Source organism: Sturnira hondurensis, unplaced genomic scaffold, assembly GCF_014824575.4.
Source record: "Sturnira hondurensis isolate 20B ecotype Veracruz unplaced genomic scaffold, ASM1482457v3 Scaffold0001389, whole genome shotgun sequence".
NCBI lineage: Eukaryota > Metazoa > Chordata > Mammalia > Chiroptera > Phyllostomidae > Sturnira > Sturnira hondurensis.
In genome coordinates this window covers 498,117-511,425 of record NW_028074020.1, presented here as the reverse complement: position 1 = coordinate 511,425, position 13,309 = coordinate 498,117, and positions in this window count along the sequence as shown.

Sequence of the window (13,309 nt, the reverse complement as noted above, 5' to 3'; positions counted from 1 at the left end):
GTAGCATCTAAATGCTGTATAATTAGACACAATCTAATTATTGATAGAAGGGACATGGCCAGTTGGCTGGTGGCCGAGAAGGTCTGGGCTGAGGTAGAAGGGTATATTTATGTCAGGAACTGCCCAAGGATAGAAACAGTTCTGAGATGGGAATGCCAGGAATTTAAGTGAGAAAGAATACATGAAGATCCCAGAAGAAAATAGAGGAAAAGGGAATAAGTCAGCCTATTTTCTTCTTCCATGCCTGAAGGATATGTAAAGCCTAGGCTTGGTAGGGGAGACCCCTACCAAGCCTAGGCTTTACATAGGCTTTTCTTCTTCATTCTTTTCCTCTTGTCTAAAAGAACAATTGACCTAAAGAGTTGCAATTATTATTATTATTATTATTATTATTATTACAACCAGCATAAACTCCTTTCTTCATCTCCAGAGAGCAAGGGTTAAGGTGAGATCTACTATTTTGGGAACTTCTTCCCCACCCCATGCCCTCCCCCTTCCCATGTATTGAATTGCCATGTTTCTCAGCCCTACCACTGTTCCACCCTGAGTCACATGTTTTGTTTTGTGGTTTTTTTTTTAGGCTGTACTCCAGGGGGAACACACTTATAGACAGAGTCCACTTTGAGGTGCAATGAGTTCTAGAAGGATACATCATAGAGTGTCTGGCCGTAGGGCCAACTCCAATTTAAGCCTGTACTGTTGCTTTCCATTCTTTGAACATCACCAGAGACCTGAGAATCAGGTAAGAGCACCTAGAAATAAAGATTTGGGTTTTATTAAACTGTGACTAAGGGGCAAAGGAGTGGGAAATGTTGAATGTCTTAGTGTTATGACTGTGTGCAGATCTACTAAATAGCTGTGTCATACTGAGACTTTCTCTATAAAGCTCATATAGTCAAAAAATTCTGCCTTTGTAAGTATAGGAGATTGGGGAAGTGAGAAAAATTGGGATTCTAAACAAATACTACAAGGCCAAAGTGAGTAAAAATAAACAAGATAAAGTATTAAAGATAATGTCACTTAGGAAGGAATACCAAATTACAGAAATGAGTACAAGATGATCCTGCCTGGATTGGTTATGTATAAGCATAGTAAATAACTGCCTTGAGACTGTGGAAGTCATAGATCAATAATGCCATCAATAGAATGTCATATGTGGTTGAAAATGGTGAATATTACTTCATAGAAAGATATAGATATATTAATAGCATTAAAAAGGGAAGGGGACACTCTATTAGGTATTTATCATGTCTTTCATGTGCAATAATATATTGTTTCAGTATCTATGTCTTAAATGAGGTGTGGAGTATTTAGAGAAGGGCGAAGGTAAGAAGGGCAAAGTGAGTCCTTTGAAAGATGTGAAAAAATTCCTCCTGTAAATGAAGCCTAAGAGAACTGAAGTGTTAGCTTACCAAAAAGTCTTCAAATATTTGGAAAGATATCACATGAGGAGTAAAAGGGGTGGATCAGGCAGCTGTTCAACATAATCCACTCAAGTCGGACCAGAAGAGAGATGAGCTTTAATTATAGTGGAGCAAGTTAGAACTTTGTTTTTATGTAACACCTCTCCTCACTTTACAGTACTGAAAAAGTAGAACTCTTTAAAAGTAAATATAGATAAAAATTTTTTCCTCTGAGATTTATCTGGGTAGGGCAAAAAGCTAACTTTGTAAAATGACTATTGCAGATTGGCTCTATGGCAAAATGGGTCTATTAATAGATTTTTGGAAAGCCTTTTAAGTAGTTGAAGTCTATGAAATAAAGTTCATTCACCTCAGTATCAGCAATTCAAAGAGGAAAATTGGATTCCTAAATATCCATTTTGTTTTTCATTATAATTTTTATAGCATTTGCCCTCAGGTATGTTTTTAAACAGTTCCATAGACTTTAAGATTTCCCAGACCTCTTTTACATTTGTAAATATTTAACACTTACCTCTTTATCCAGTTCTCAAAGTGCCTACTAATTTGTCATTTGTTTATCCTGACTTCCTAGGTTGTGTTCTAGCAACATAAAAATGATATATGTGAAAATATTTTTATATAATCATCACATTTCTAGTTCTTCAAATTATTCTAGTTATTACTTTTGTCTAGAATTTTCCTCCCTATCTAAAGAGCGTGTTTGTGACAATTGGGTGAAATTAAGTTAGCTGTTTAGCTGCCCCTCAGCTCATTTTTTATTCTCTACTGACATAAATTTTCATAGCATAAACTTGTTTCAAGAAATAAAATGGACCCTGGCTGGTGTAGTTCAGTGGATTGAGCGTGGATCTGCAAACCAAAGGATCGCAGTTTGATTCCTAGTCAGGGTACATGCCTGGGTTGCAGGCCAGTTCCCAGCAGGGGACGCATGAGAAGCAATCATGCATTGATATTTCTCTCCTTCTTCCCTTCCCTTCCCTTCTCCTCTAAAGATAAATAAATAAAATCTAATAAATAAATAAATAAAATTATAAAGAAATAAAATGGGGAATTAAAGAAAATAATTTTAAACATGATAACTCATTGAGTGTATATGATTGAGCACTGTGGTAGGCATGCTGAAGGGATATTTATGTTGTCTTAATTCCAAATTCAGCATGGCTATATCTAAATGCACCAAGACTTGATAACCAAACAATTGATAATTCCATGCAATTACCAGCTTCTTTGAGCTTAAAGGTATTCAACACTGGTTTTCTGACTATTTTTTCACTGAAATTATCAGTGAAAATTTCCCTTAACTACTTGCTTCACCCAAAGTGAAGTGGAAAATTGGAACAATTATACACATGACTTAAACAAAAAGTTGATTCCTTTGACCTCAATTATAATACCTAAATATTTTAAACAAAATGTGAGTTTTGCTTGAAATCTGGTAAGACTGTTAATGTTAAATATTTACAAATGTAAAATTTGTTCAGAAAACTGCCTCAATTCTCAACTTCTGCACTGGTTTATGTGTGTCTGAATGTTGACTGTGATGGTGCTGATTTATGCAATGTATAATGTATTGATTCCTGATAAGAAACTCATTGTTTGAAGACAAATAACAATTCTAAATTATCCTTGTAAGAATGAGCTTATTAGGAAAGGAGATAAAGATGACAGAAGTTCTAAGATGTTTCTTGCAGTTACTGCTGTAGAATTGTTAAAAAAAAATGTGTAACGAGAAAAAAAGAGGGCCTAAAATTAAAATTTTAAATAGCAGCAAGTCAAATGCTACAGAACATACTAACGAGTGCCTACAAACAGTGGTGGCTGAATAGATAGTGTGTCTTTTTTCTACTATAAGCATGCACCTTTACTCCAACATCACTTATTTGCAACTATGAGCAAAACCAAGGCAACCATACTCATTTATTGCTAAAAAGTACTTTAGAGCAATAGAAAATGCAAGGTAATTAATTTATCATCTTTTCTTGCAAATAACGAAAGCAGAAAAGCAAATCAATGCATATAATGTGACTATGGAACAAGTTGTAGATTCAACAAATTTAGGATTTCTAAATTAAGAATGCTTGTATAATCATAAAAACAGATTACACAAGTATCTGAATTCTGATACAGTGTGGTCAATATAAATTAGTGACAGGCTGGGCATACATTTGTAATAATTAACCATTAACATGGCACCCTCCAGCCTCATTTCCTCCCCCTCTAAATGTAGGCATTTTTTAAATTGTTGTTCAAGTACAGTTGTCCCTATTTTCACCTCACCATGGACCACTGCCCCACCCATCCCCACCTCCCACCCTTGAACCTACCCCATTTGGCTTTGTCTATGTGTCCTTCATACATGTTCCTTGATGGACCTTCCCCTATTATCCCTCTCCTCCCTCCTCTCTGATAACTGTCAGTTTGTTCTTTATTTCAATGTCTGTGGTTGTACTTTGCTTCCTTGTTTGTTTTGTTGATTAGGTTCCACTTACAGGTGAGATTATATGGTATCTGTCTTTCATCACCTGGCTTATTTCTCTTAGCATAATGCTCTCCAGTTCCATCCATGTTGTGGCAAAAGGTAGGAGCTCCTTCTTTCTTTCTGCTGTATAGTGTCTCGTTTGGAAATGTACCATTGTTCTTTTTCTTTTTTATTTTATTTTTTAAAATTTATTTAGTTATTTTTCAAGTACAGTTTTCTGTCTATTACTCCAATCTCATCCCACCCCCCGGGATCCCTCGTCCCTCCTATTTCCACCCTTCTTAGTTGTTGTCCATGTATCCTTTATATTTGTTCCTCTAAATCCCTCCCCTATTTCCCCTGAGATTCCCTCCCCTCTCTCCTCTGGTCACTGTACACCTGTTCTCTATTTCAGTGCCATTGGTTATATTTTGCTTGCTTGTTTGTTTTGTTGTTTAGCTTCCTGTTAGAGGTGAGATCATATGGTATTTGTCCTTCAACACCTGGCTTATTTCACTCAGCATAATGCTTTCCAGTTCCATCCATGCTGGTGCAAAAAGTAGGAGCTCCTTTTTCTCTCTGCTGCATAGAATTCCATTGTGTATATGTACCATAGCTTTTTGATCCATTCATTTACTGATGGGCACCTAGTTTGCTTTCAACTCTTGGCTATTGTAAATTGTACTGCAATGAACACTGGGGTGCATATGTACTTTGGGATTGGTGTTTGAGAGTTCTTAGGATACAATCCCTCAGTGAAATTGCTGGGTCAAAAGGCAGGTCCAATTTTAGTTTTCTTAGAAAATTCCATACTGTTTTCCATAATGGTTGCACCAATCTGAAATCCCACCAACAGTGGACTAGAGTCCCCTTTTCCCCACATCCTCTCCAACATTTGTTGTTTATTAAACAATGAATGGGACAAGATTGAAATTGCTTTGTTTATGATAGCCATTCTCACCAGTATAAAGTGGTATCTCATTGTGGTTTTAATTTGCATCTCTCTGATAGCTGCGGATATTGAGCAACTTTTCATGTGTCTCTGGATCCTCTGAATGTCTTCCTTGGAGAAGTGTCTGTTCAAGTCCTTTACCCATTTTTTTAATTGGGTTAGATGTCTTCTTAGAGTGGAGTTCTGTGAGTTCTTTGTATATTTTGGAGATTAAACCTTTGTCTGAGGTATCATTGGCAGATATGTCTTCCCATACAGTTGGTTGTCTTTTTATTTTAATGCTGTTTTCTTTAGCTGAGCAGAGGCTTTTTATTTTGATGAGTTCCCATTTGTTTATACTTTCTTTTATATTCCTTGCTCTACGGGACATATCAGTAAAAATGTTGCGGCGTGAAATATCTGAGATTTTCCTGCCAATGTTCTCCTCTAGGAATTTAATGGTGTCACGCCTTATATTTAAGTCTTTTATCCACCTTGAATTTATTCTGTTGCATGGTGTAAGTTGGTGCTTAATTTTCATTTTTTTGCATGTAGCTGTCCAGTTCTCCCAACATCATTTGTTGAAGAGGCTATTATTAGTCCATTTTATGTTGCTGACCCCTTTGTCGAATATTAATTGCCTGTAGAGAGTTGGGTTTATTTCTGGGCTCTCTGTTCTGTTCCATTGGTCTATGTGCCTGTTTTTATGCCACTACCATGCTGTTTTAATTACAGTGGCCTTGTAATGCAGTTTGATGTCAGGTATTGTGATACCTCCTACTTTATTCTTCTTTCTCAAAATTGCGGCTGCTATTCGGGGTCTTTTATGGTTCCATATACATTTTTGAAGTGTTTGTTCTATGTCTGTGAAATATGCCATTGGTACTTTAATAGGTATTGCATTGAGTCTGCAAATTGCTTTGGGCAATATGGACATTTTGATGATGTTATTTCTTCCAATCCATGAACATGGTATATGTTTCCATTTGTTTGTGTCTTCCTTGATTTCTTTCTTCAGGATTGTGTAGTTTGCTGCATGCAGGTCTTTTACCTCCTTGGTTAGATTTATTCCCAGATATTTTATTTATCTTTTTGCTATATTGAATGGGATTTTTTCTGGATTTCTGCTTCTGCTAATTTCTTGTTCGTATACAAAAATGCTTTTGATTTCTGGATATTGACTTTGTAACCCACTGTTTTGCCAAAATCATTTATTAGTTCCAGCAGTTTTTTGGTAGAGGCTATAGGATTTTCCATGTACACTATCATGTCATCTGCAAACACTGACAGTTTTGTTTCCTCCTTTCTGATTTGAATGCCTTTTATTTCCTTTTCTTGCCTGATCGCTGAGGCTAAAACTTCCAATACTATATTGAATAGACGTGGTGAAAGTGGACAACCTTGTCTTGTTCCTGATATTAATGAAAAAGCTTTTAGTTTTTGCCCATTGAGTATGATGTTGGCTGTAGGTCTCTCATATATGGTCTTTATTATACTGAGGAATGCTCCCTCTATTCCCACTTTGCTCAGTGTTTTTATCAGAAATGGGTGCTGTCCCTTATCAACAGCTTTTTCTGCATCTATTGTTATGATGATATGATCTTTGTCTTTCCTTTTGTTTATGTGATGTATTACATTTACTGATTTGCGGATATTGAACCATCCTTGCATCCCTGGGATGAATCCCACTTGGTCATGGTGTATGAACTTTTTAATGTGTTGTTGGATGCAATTTGCCAACATTTTGTTGAGGATTTTAGCGTCTATGTTCAGTGATATTGGCCTTAAGTGTTCTTTCTTTTTGTGTCTCATTTCTGGTTTTGGAATTAGGATGATGCTGGCTTCATAAAAAGAGTTGGGGAGTCTTCCATCATTTTGAATTCTTTGGAATAGTCTGTGAAGAATAGGGGTTAGCTCTTCCTTAAATGCTTTGTAGAATTCTCCGGTGAAACCATCTTATCCAGGGCTTTTGTGTGATGGGAGTTTTTTTATTACTGCTTCAATTTCATCTGCTGTTTATTGGTCTGTTCAGGCTTTCTGCTTATTCTTCATTGAGTTTTAGAATGTTATATTTTTCTAGAAATTTGTTCATTTCACCTAGGTTTTCAAATTTCTTGGCATAAAGTTCTTCATAGTAATTTCTTTTTTTTTTAAAGATTTTATTTATTTATCTTAGAGGAGAAGGGAAGGAGAGAGAGAGAGAGAAATATCAATGTATGGTCTCCTCTCCTGTTTCCCCTGCCGGAAACTGGGAACTGGCCTGCAACCCAGGCATTGCCCTGACTGGGAATTGAACTGTGATCATGTGGTTCGCAGGCCTGAACTCAATCCACTGAGCTACACCAGCCAGGGCACAGTAATTTCTTACAATCCCTTCTATTTCTGTGGTGTCAGTTGTAATCTCTCCTCTTTTATGATTGTTTATTTGGGTCCTCTCTCTTCTTTTCTTGATGAGCCTACTTAAAGGCTTGTGGATTTTGTTTATCTTTTTAAAAAACCAGCTCCTGGATTCATTGATTTTTAAAATTGTGCTTTTAGTCTCTATGCCACTTAATTCTGCTCTGATCTTGGTTATTTCCTTCCTTCTACTTGCTCTGGACTGTCTTTGTTGTTATTTCTTGAGTTCTTGTAGGTGTATTGTTAGGTTGTTTGCTTGAAATGTTTCTATCTTTTTTAGGTAGGCCTGTATTGCTATGAACTTCCCTCTCAGGACTGCCTTCACTGGGTCCTATATGTTTTGGGTGGTTGTGAGTTCATTTTCATTTGTTTCCGGAAACTTTGTGATTTTTTTCCCTAATTTCAGTCTTGTCCCATTCATTGTTTAATAGCATACCATTCAGTCTCCATGCTTTTGGGTGTTTTGGGTTTTTTCCTAAGGGGTTAATTTCCAATTTCTGTCCCAGGTGGTCAGAGAAAATGCTTGGTATGATTTCCTTTTTCTTGAATTTGTTGAGGCTCCTGTTGTGTCCTATCATGTGGTCTATCTTTGAAAATGTTCCATGTGCATTTGAAAAGAATGTGTATTTATTTAGCTTCTTTGGGATGAAGGGCTATATATATCAGTCAAGTCCATTTCATCTAGGGTGTTGTTTAGTGCAGCTATATCTTCGTTGATATTTTGTTAGGAAGATCTGTCCATTTTTGACAGTGGGGTGTTAAAATTCCCTACTATAATTGTGTTGCTGTCAATATCTTTCTTGAAGTCCTCTAAGATTTTCTTTATATATTTGGGTGCTCCTATGTTGGGTGCATATATATTTATGATGTTAATGTCTTCTTGATGGATTCTTCCCTTGAGTATTATGAAGTGATCTTCTGGGTCTTTCTTTATGGTTCTTTTTCTGAAGTCTATTTTGTCCGATATTAGAATTGCTACCCCGGCTTTTTTTTTTCTTGTCCGTTTACTTGAAAAATTTGTTTCCAGCCTTTCACTTTTAGTCTGTGGTGGTCTTGTGTCCTGAGGTGGGTGTCTTGTAGGCAGCATATGTGTAGGTCATGCTTTCTTATCCATTCAGATATTCCATGTCTTTAGATTGGAGCATTTAACCCATTTATGTTTAAGGTTATTATTGATAGGTACTTAATCATTGCCATTTATGTACCTGTGTTCCTCTCTGTCTCTCTCTCTTTTCCTTCCTTTCCTTGAAGCACTCCATTTAGTATTTCTTGTAGAGCTGGTTTGGGGGAGTCATATTCTTTTAGACTTCTTTTGTCTGGGAAGCTCTTCATTTGGCCTTCTATCTTGATTGAGAGCTTTGCTGGATAAAGTATCCTCAATTGCAGGTCTCTGGTTCTCATTACTTGGAATATTTCTTGCCATTCTCTTCTTGCTTGGAGTGTTTCCATTGAGAAGTCAGTAGCTAACCTTATTGGGGCTCCCTTGTACGTCACTTCCTTTTTCTCCCTTGCTGCCTTTAAGATTCTCTCTTTGTCTTGGAATTTTGCCATTTTAATGATGATGTGTCTTGAAGTAGGCCTCTTTGGGTTCCTCTTGATTGGGACTCCCTGTGATTCCTGGATTTGTATGACTTTTTCTCTCATCAAATTAGGAAAACTTTCCATCGTTACTCTTTCAAATAGTTTTTCTATCCCCTTTTCTTCTCCTTCTTCTCCTTCTGGTATTGCTATTATTTGGATATTATTATGTTTCATATTGTCTTGCATTTATCTTAATCCCTCTTCATTCTTTCTGAGCCTCTTTTCCGTTTCTTGTTCTTTCTGGGAGATTCCTTCTACTGTGTCCTCCAACTCGCTGATCCGATCTTCTGCCTCATCGATCCTGCTTTTCATTTCTTTTACTGTGTTCTTCAGTTCAGAAATTGTATTCTTCATTTCCTCTTGGCCTTTGCTGATGGTTTCTATTTCCTTTTGTCATATTGATATAGTTTGCAGAGAGTTCATTTTCGTTCCCCTCTAGTTTCTGGTAGCTCATTGTGGGCTCTTTGAACTTCCTGATAACCAGTGCTTTGAATTCAATATCTGAAAGCTGACTTTCCTCTATTTCATCTAACATTCTTTCTAAGACTTCCACCTTTTCTTTCATTTGGGGATTGTTTCTCTGTCTTCCCATTGTTTGTGAGACTCTTCTTGTTGGCCTCAGCCTCTTAAATTGATCTGTTCTGATTCCCTGTGTTTATGGTGTGAACTTCTGTGCTAGAATACCTGTGAGATTCAGTGGTACAGTCTCCTTCTGGTATCTCGATGTTCTTTGCTTCCACCTACTCTTTTCTTTGTGTATGTGTGATCAGCAGGAGGGGGAGGCAAAATGGTTTATGACAGCAGGAGAGTACTTTATGATATTTGCAGTCACAGCCAGTAGAGAAGAGATAGAAGATCTTTAGGCTATATATAGTGTTAACTGTAATCTTCAACCCAACTTGCCACTTTTAAGACAGAATGAACCAAAGATAAGTCTCTTGTTGGTGAGGGAAGGCTTGTGAGTTTGATCTAGAAAGAAGTGAGGTTGTGGGCAGTCAGATTTTGAGCTAAGGTGAGAGTAAAGAATAGTAAATAGGTGCAGTGTGTGAGCAAGTAGAGCTAATCACTGTAGTAATGGAACTCAGGAACCTGTAAAGTGTGCTAAGACCCAAGAGATGTGTTGTGAAGTATTTACAGTGGTATAGAAAGCAACAAACAAACAAACAGACATTTAAAAAAGGGCAGGAGAAGGGAGGGAAAAGCAGTAAGTTTGGGATGAAAGGAAGAAGGACTAAAACAGAAAAAAAGAAAGGAGAGGAACAAAGTATTGAAGGATAAAGCAATATTAAAATTAAAAAAATATTCGATTACTAAAAAAACAAGTAAAAAAAAAAACAGAGAAAAAAAGAAAGGGGGGAAAAACCACCCTCCCTTGTTGGTTTCAAACTGTCCAATCCGGTTTTTCTGGTTTCAGCTGGACCCCTCTGTGGGCTGGGTTGTAGGCGCAGGCACCCACCCGCATGCCAGCCAGGCTTCCAGACTGGGGTGTGGGCACCAGCCCACCCAACAGGCTGCCTGGGTCCCACGGGATCTGGAACTGGTCCTTCCCAGTCCTGTGGCTGGGTGAGAAGCAAGTCAAGGTGCCTTTGCAGGAGAACATCTCAGTCCATTTTCCAATAAAAACTTCTCCAGAAAGCCTGCCTCTCAGCCCAGCCCAATCCCCACCCCAACCGGTTAGGACAATGCTCCTCTCAAATCTCCTGGGCTGATGGGCTGGCGACCACAGGGATCACAACTGAACATGGCCCCCTGTCCTTGCCACCCTCCCTGCAAACCTAGGCAGACAGGTCTCTGCCTGGTGCCACCCAGCCCCACCTAGGTGGGGAGGGAGGGAGACAGCTCTCTTCCAAGGACCCCACAGCTGGCCCAAGACCCCGCCTGGTGCTGGGCTCCCGATGAGTCCTCCGTGGCAGACTCCCCCATGCTGTCCGCAGATGGAAGCCTGTACACCCCTACCACAGTGGCAGCGGCGGCTTAGAGGCCATTTTAAGCCAGCCGAGTGCTGCCGGCCCCACCACCTCCATCCTTACTCACATCCCTGAGACCCCACCGATCTGTAGCTGTCTGGTCCGTCACTATCTCTGGTCTCTTATTTTCATAAATGCTGGGGAATTGTTGGTGGGCAATTGATTGTGCTGTTCCTCAGTAGATCTGCCAGGATTTTCTCCCAAGGGTACAAGAACTGGACTGGCTCCATCCTACTCCGCCACCATTTTCTTCTTCATGATCTGTACCATTGTTTGTTTGTTTTTTAATATTTTATTTATTTATCTTTAGAGGGGAAGGGAAGTAGAGAGGAAGGAAACATCAATGTATGGTTGCTTCTCATGCATCCCCTGCAGGGAACTGGCCCCTGCCGGAAACTGGCCTGCAACCCAAGCATGTGCCCTGACTGGGAATCGAACCGCGATCATCTGGTTCGCAGGCTCGCGCTCAATCCACTGAGCTACACCAGCCAGGTCCTGTTTTTTGATCAACTTATTTACTGATGGGCACTTAGGTTGCTTCCAGCCCTTGGCTATTATAAATTGTGCTTCTATGAACATTGGGGTGCATAAGTTAAAATGTAGGCATTTCTATACATTATGTTTGCTGACATAAGTTTAAAAATTGAGGAACTGGAAGTTAAAAGAGGTTAAAGTATCTTTCCTAAGATGACATAGCTAATATATGGTACAAGGAATAATTTAAATCCACGTCTGTCAGATGCTATATCACTCTACTACTTGTTGATGAGAGAAAAGATATATAAATAGAGCAGTCATTAAAACAATTTTCAGAGAATAGATGCCATCATTTACAAACAAATCTATTATATTATGAAGTTTTATTTGAAATTCAATTTATAATACTTACTAGCTGTATGGTTTTGGATGCATTTTTATATATGGGCCCAATTTTCCTCAGTTGCAGAAAAACATGAAAATCTCTGAAGCCTTTTTTGGTGCTTCCATTTATATCATGTATGTAATTTCATCAAAGCCTTTTTGCTTTGAAGCTAATTGAAGAAATAGATATGTACACAGATAATCACAGATAAGTGCAATAAAAGAGATATGTACAAGATAAAGAGTTGGCACGCGGGATCCATATTTATTAATCCAAGTTATTTAATGAGCATTTACTATATGCTAGGAGCTGTGATGGATGATGGAGTTATGTACTGGTGAGAAAAAGCAGACATGGCTCTGCCATTTTTCAGCGGAAGAATCATACTGTAATAAAATAATCTCACAATCGATGTATGTATACAGACTGTAAGTGCTATGATGTAAAGGTATGTGATGTTACTAGAAGAAAAGAAGAGGAATTTGACCTAATCTGCTGACTTAAGAAGATTTCAGAGAGAGAGGGGTTACTTTTATTAGGCTATGAGGGAAACTTGGGTCACTTGGATAAGGGCAGGAATAGAGAGATACAGAAATGGTTTATACAAAGACACATAAGCCTAGGCAACATGGCATAGTTAGGGAAATATAAGGTGTAAATGGGGATATATCAGAAGGTGAGGCTGGAGTATTATACAGGTACCAGTTCATAGAGAGTCTTGTATGCTACCAAGTTTAGATTTAATACTGAATTGATGGACAGTCATTGAAAGTTTTTAAGCCAGGAGATGACATGATCAGATACATGTGTTAGAAATATCACTGTATCCTTCTTTCAAAGTCCATCTCACATCTTAAATTCTAAAAGGCCATCTTTGATTTTCCCATACTCTAGTAAGAAAAATATTTTCATTTTCATACTTACAGTATACAATATGTTTTTTTAATAATATTACCAACATATGAGTCTGTCCTCCACATTAAATTGTGCATTTCTGAAGGTCAGGAAATATCTTGGTCTCCTCCACAGCACATTTGCAAGGGAAGGATATATGTGAAGAGCCAGAGAGATGAAAAGGGAAGTCTCAAAGGCCTTATAAGCTAGACTCCCAGTGTAGGTCTGAAAGGCAAGTTAAGAAGTCTACTTGGAGGATCCTGAAAGACTCCATGTGAGATACGATGAGTTACTGAACTGGAACCAGTAAAAGGGGGAATGGAGAAAACACATCTAAAGGATTCTTCATACATATATTAATTCCTTCACAAATATTTACTGAGCATGCCAGGAACCAACTTAGCTGTTGAAGATACAGTATCAAACAAGACGGATATTTATCATCCTCCAAAATTTGGATGAAGTGTAATAATATGGTAGTTCAGAGTACTGGCTACCAGTTGGATTGTTAGGATTTGAACCCAGGTTCCATTATTTGTTAGTTTTGTGACCTAGGACAAATTATTTAACATTTTGAAGACTCCTTACCTATTAAGTAGAGAGACAAATATCACCTATCTCATAGTAAGTTCTGATATTAGTAAGTTACATAAAAGGAAAATAGAATGCCTTGAAAATACTAGACAGGAAATTCTAATGCACTGGAAGGGGTGGAGTCAGAAAAAGCTTTCCTAAGGAAAGGAAAGGGGCAGTTGCATTGGGTACTCATGGATTTCTAGGTGAAATATAAGGCAT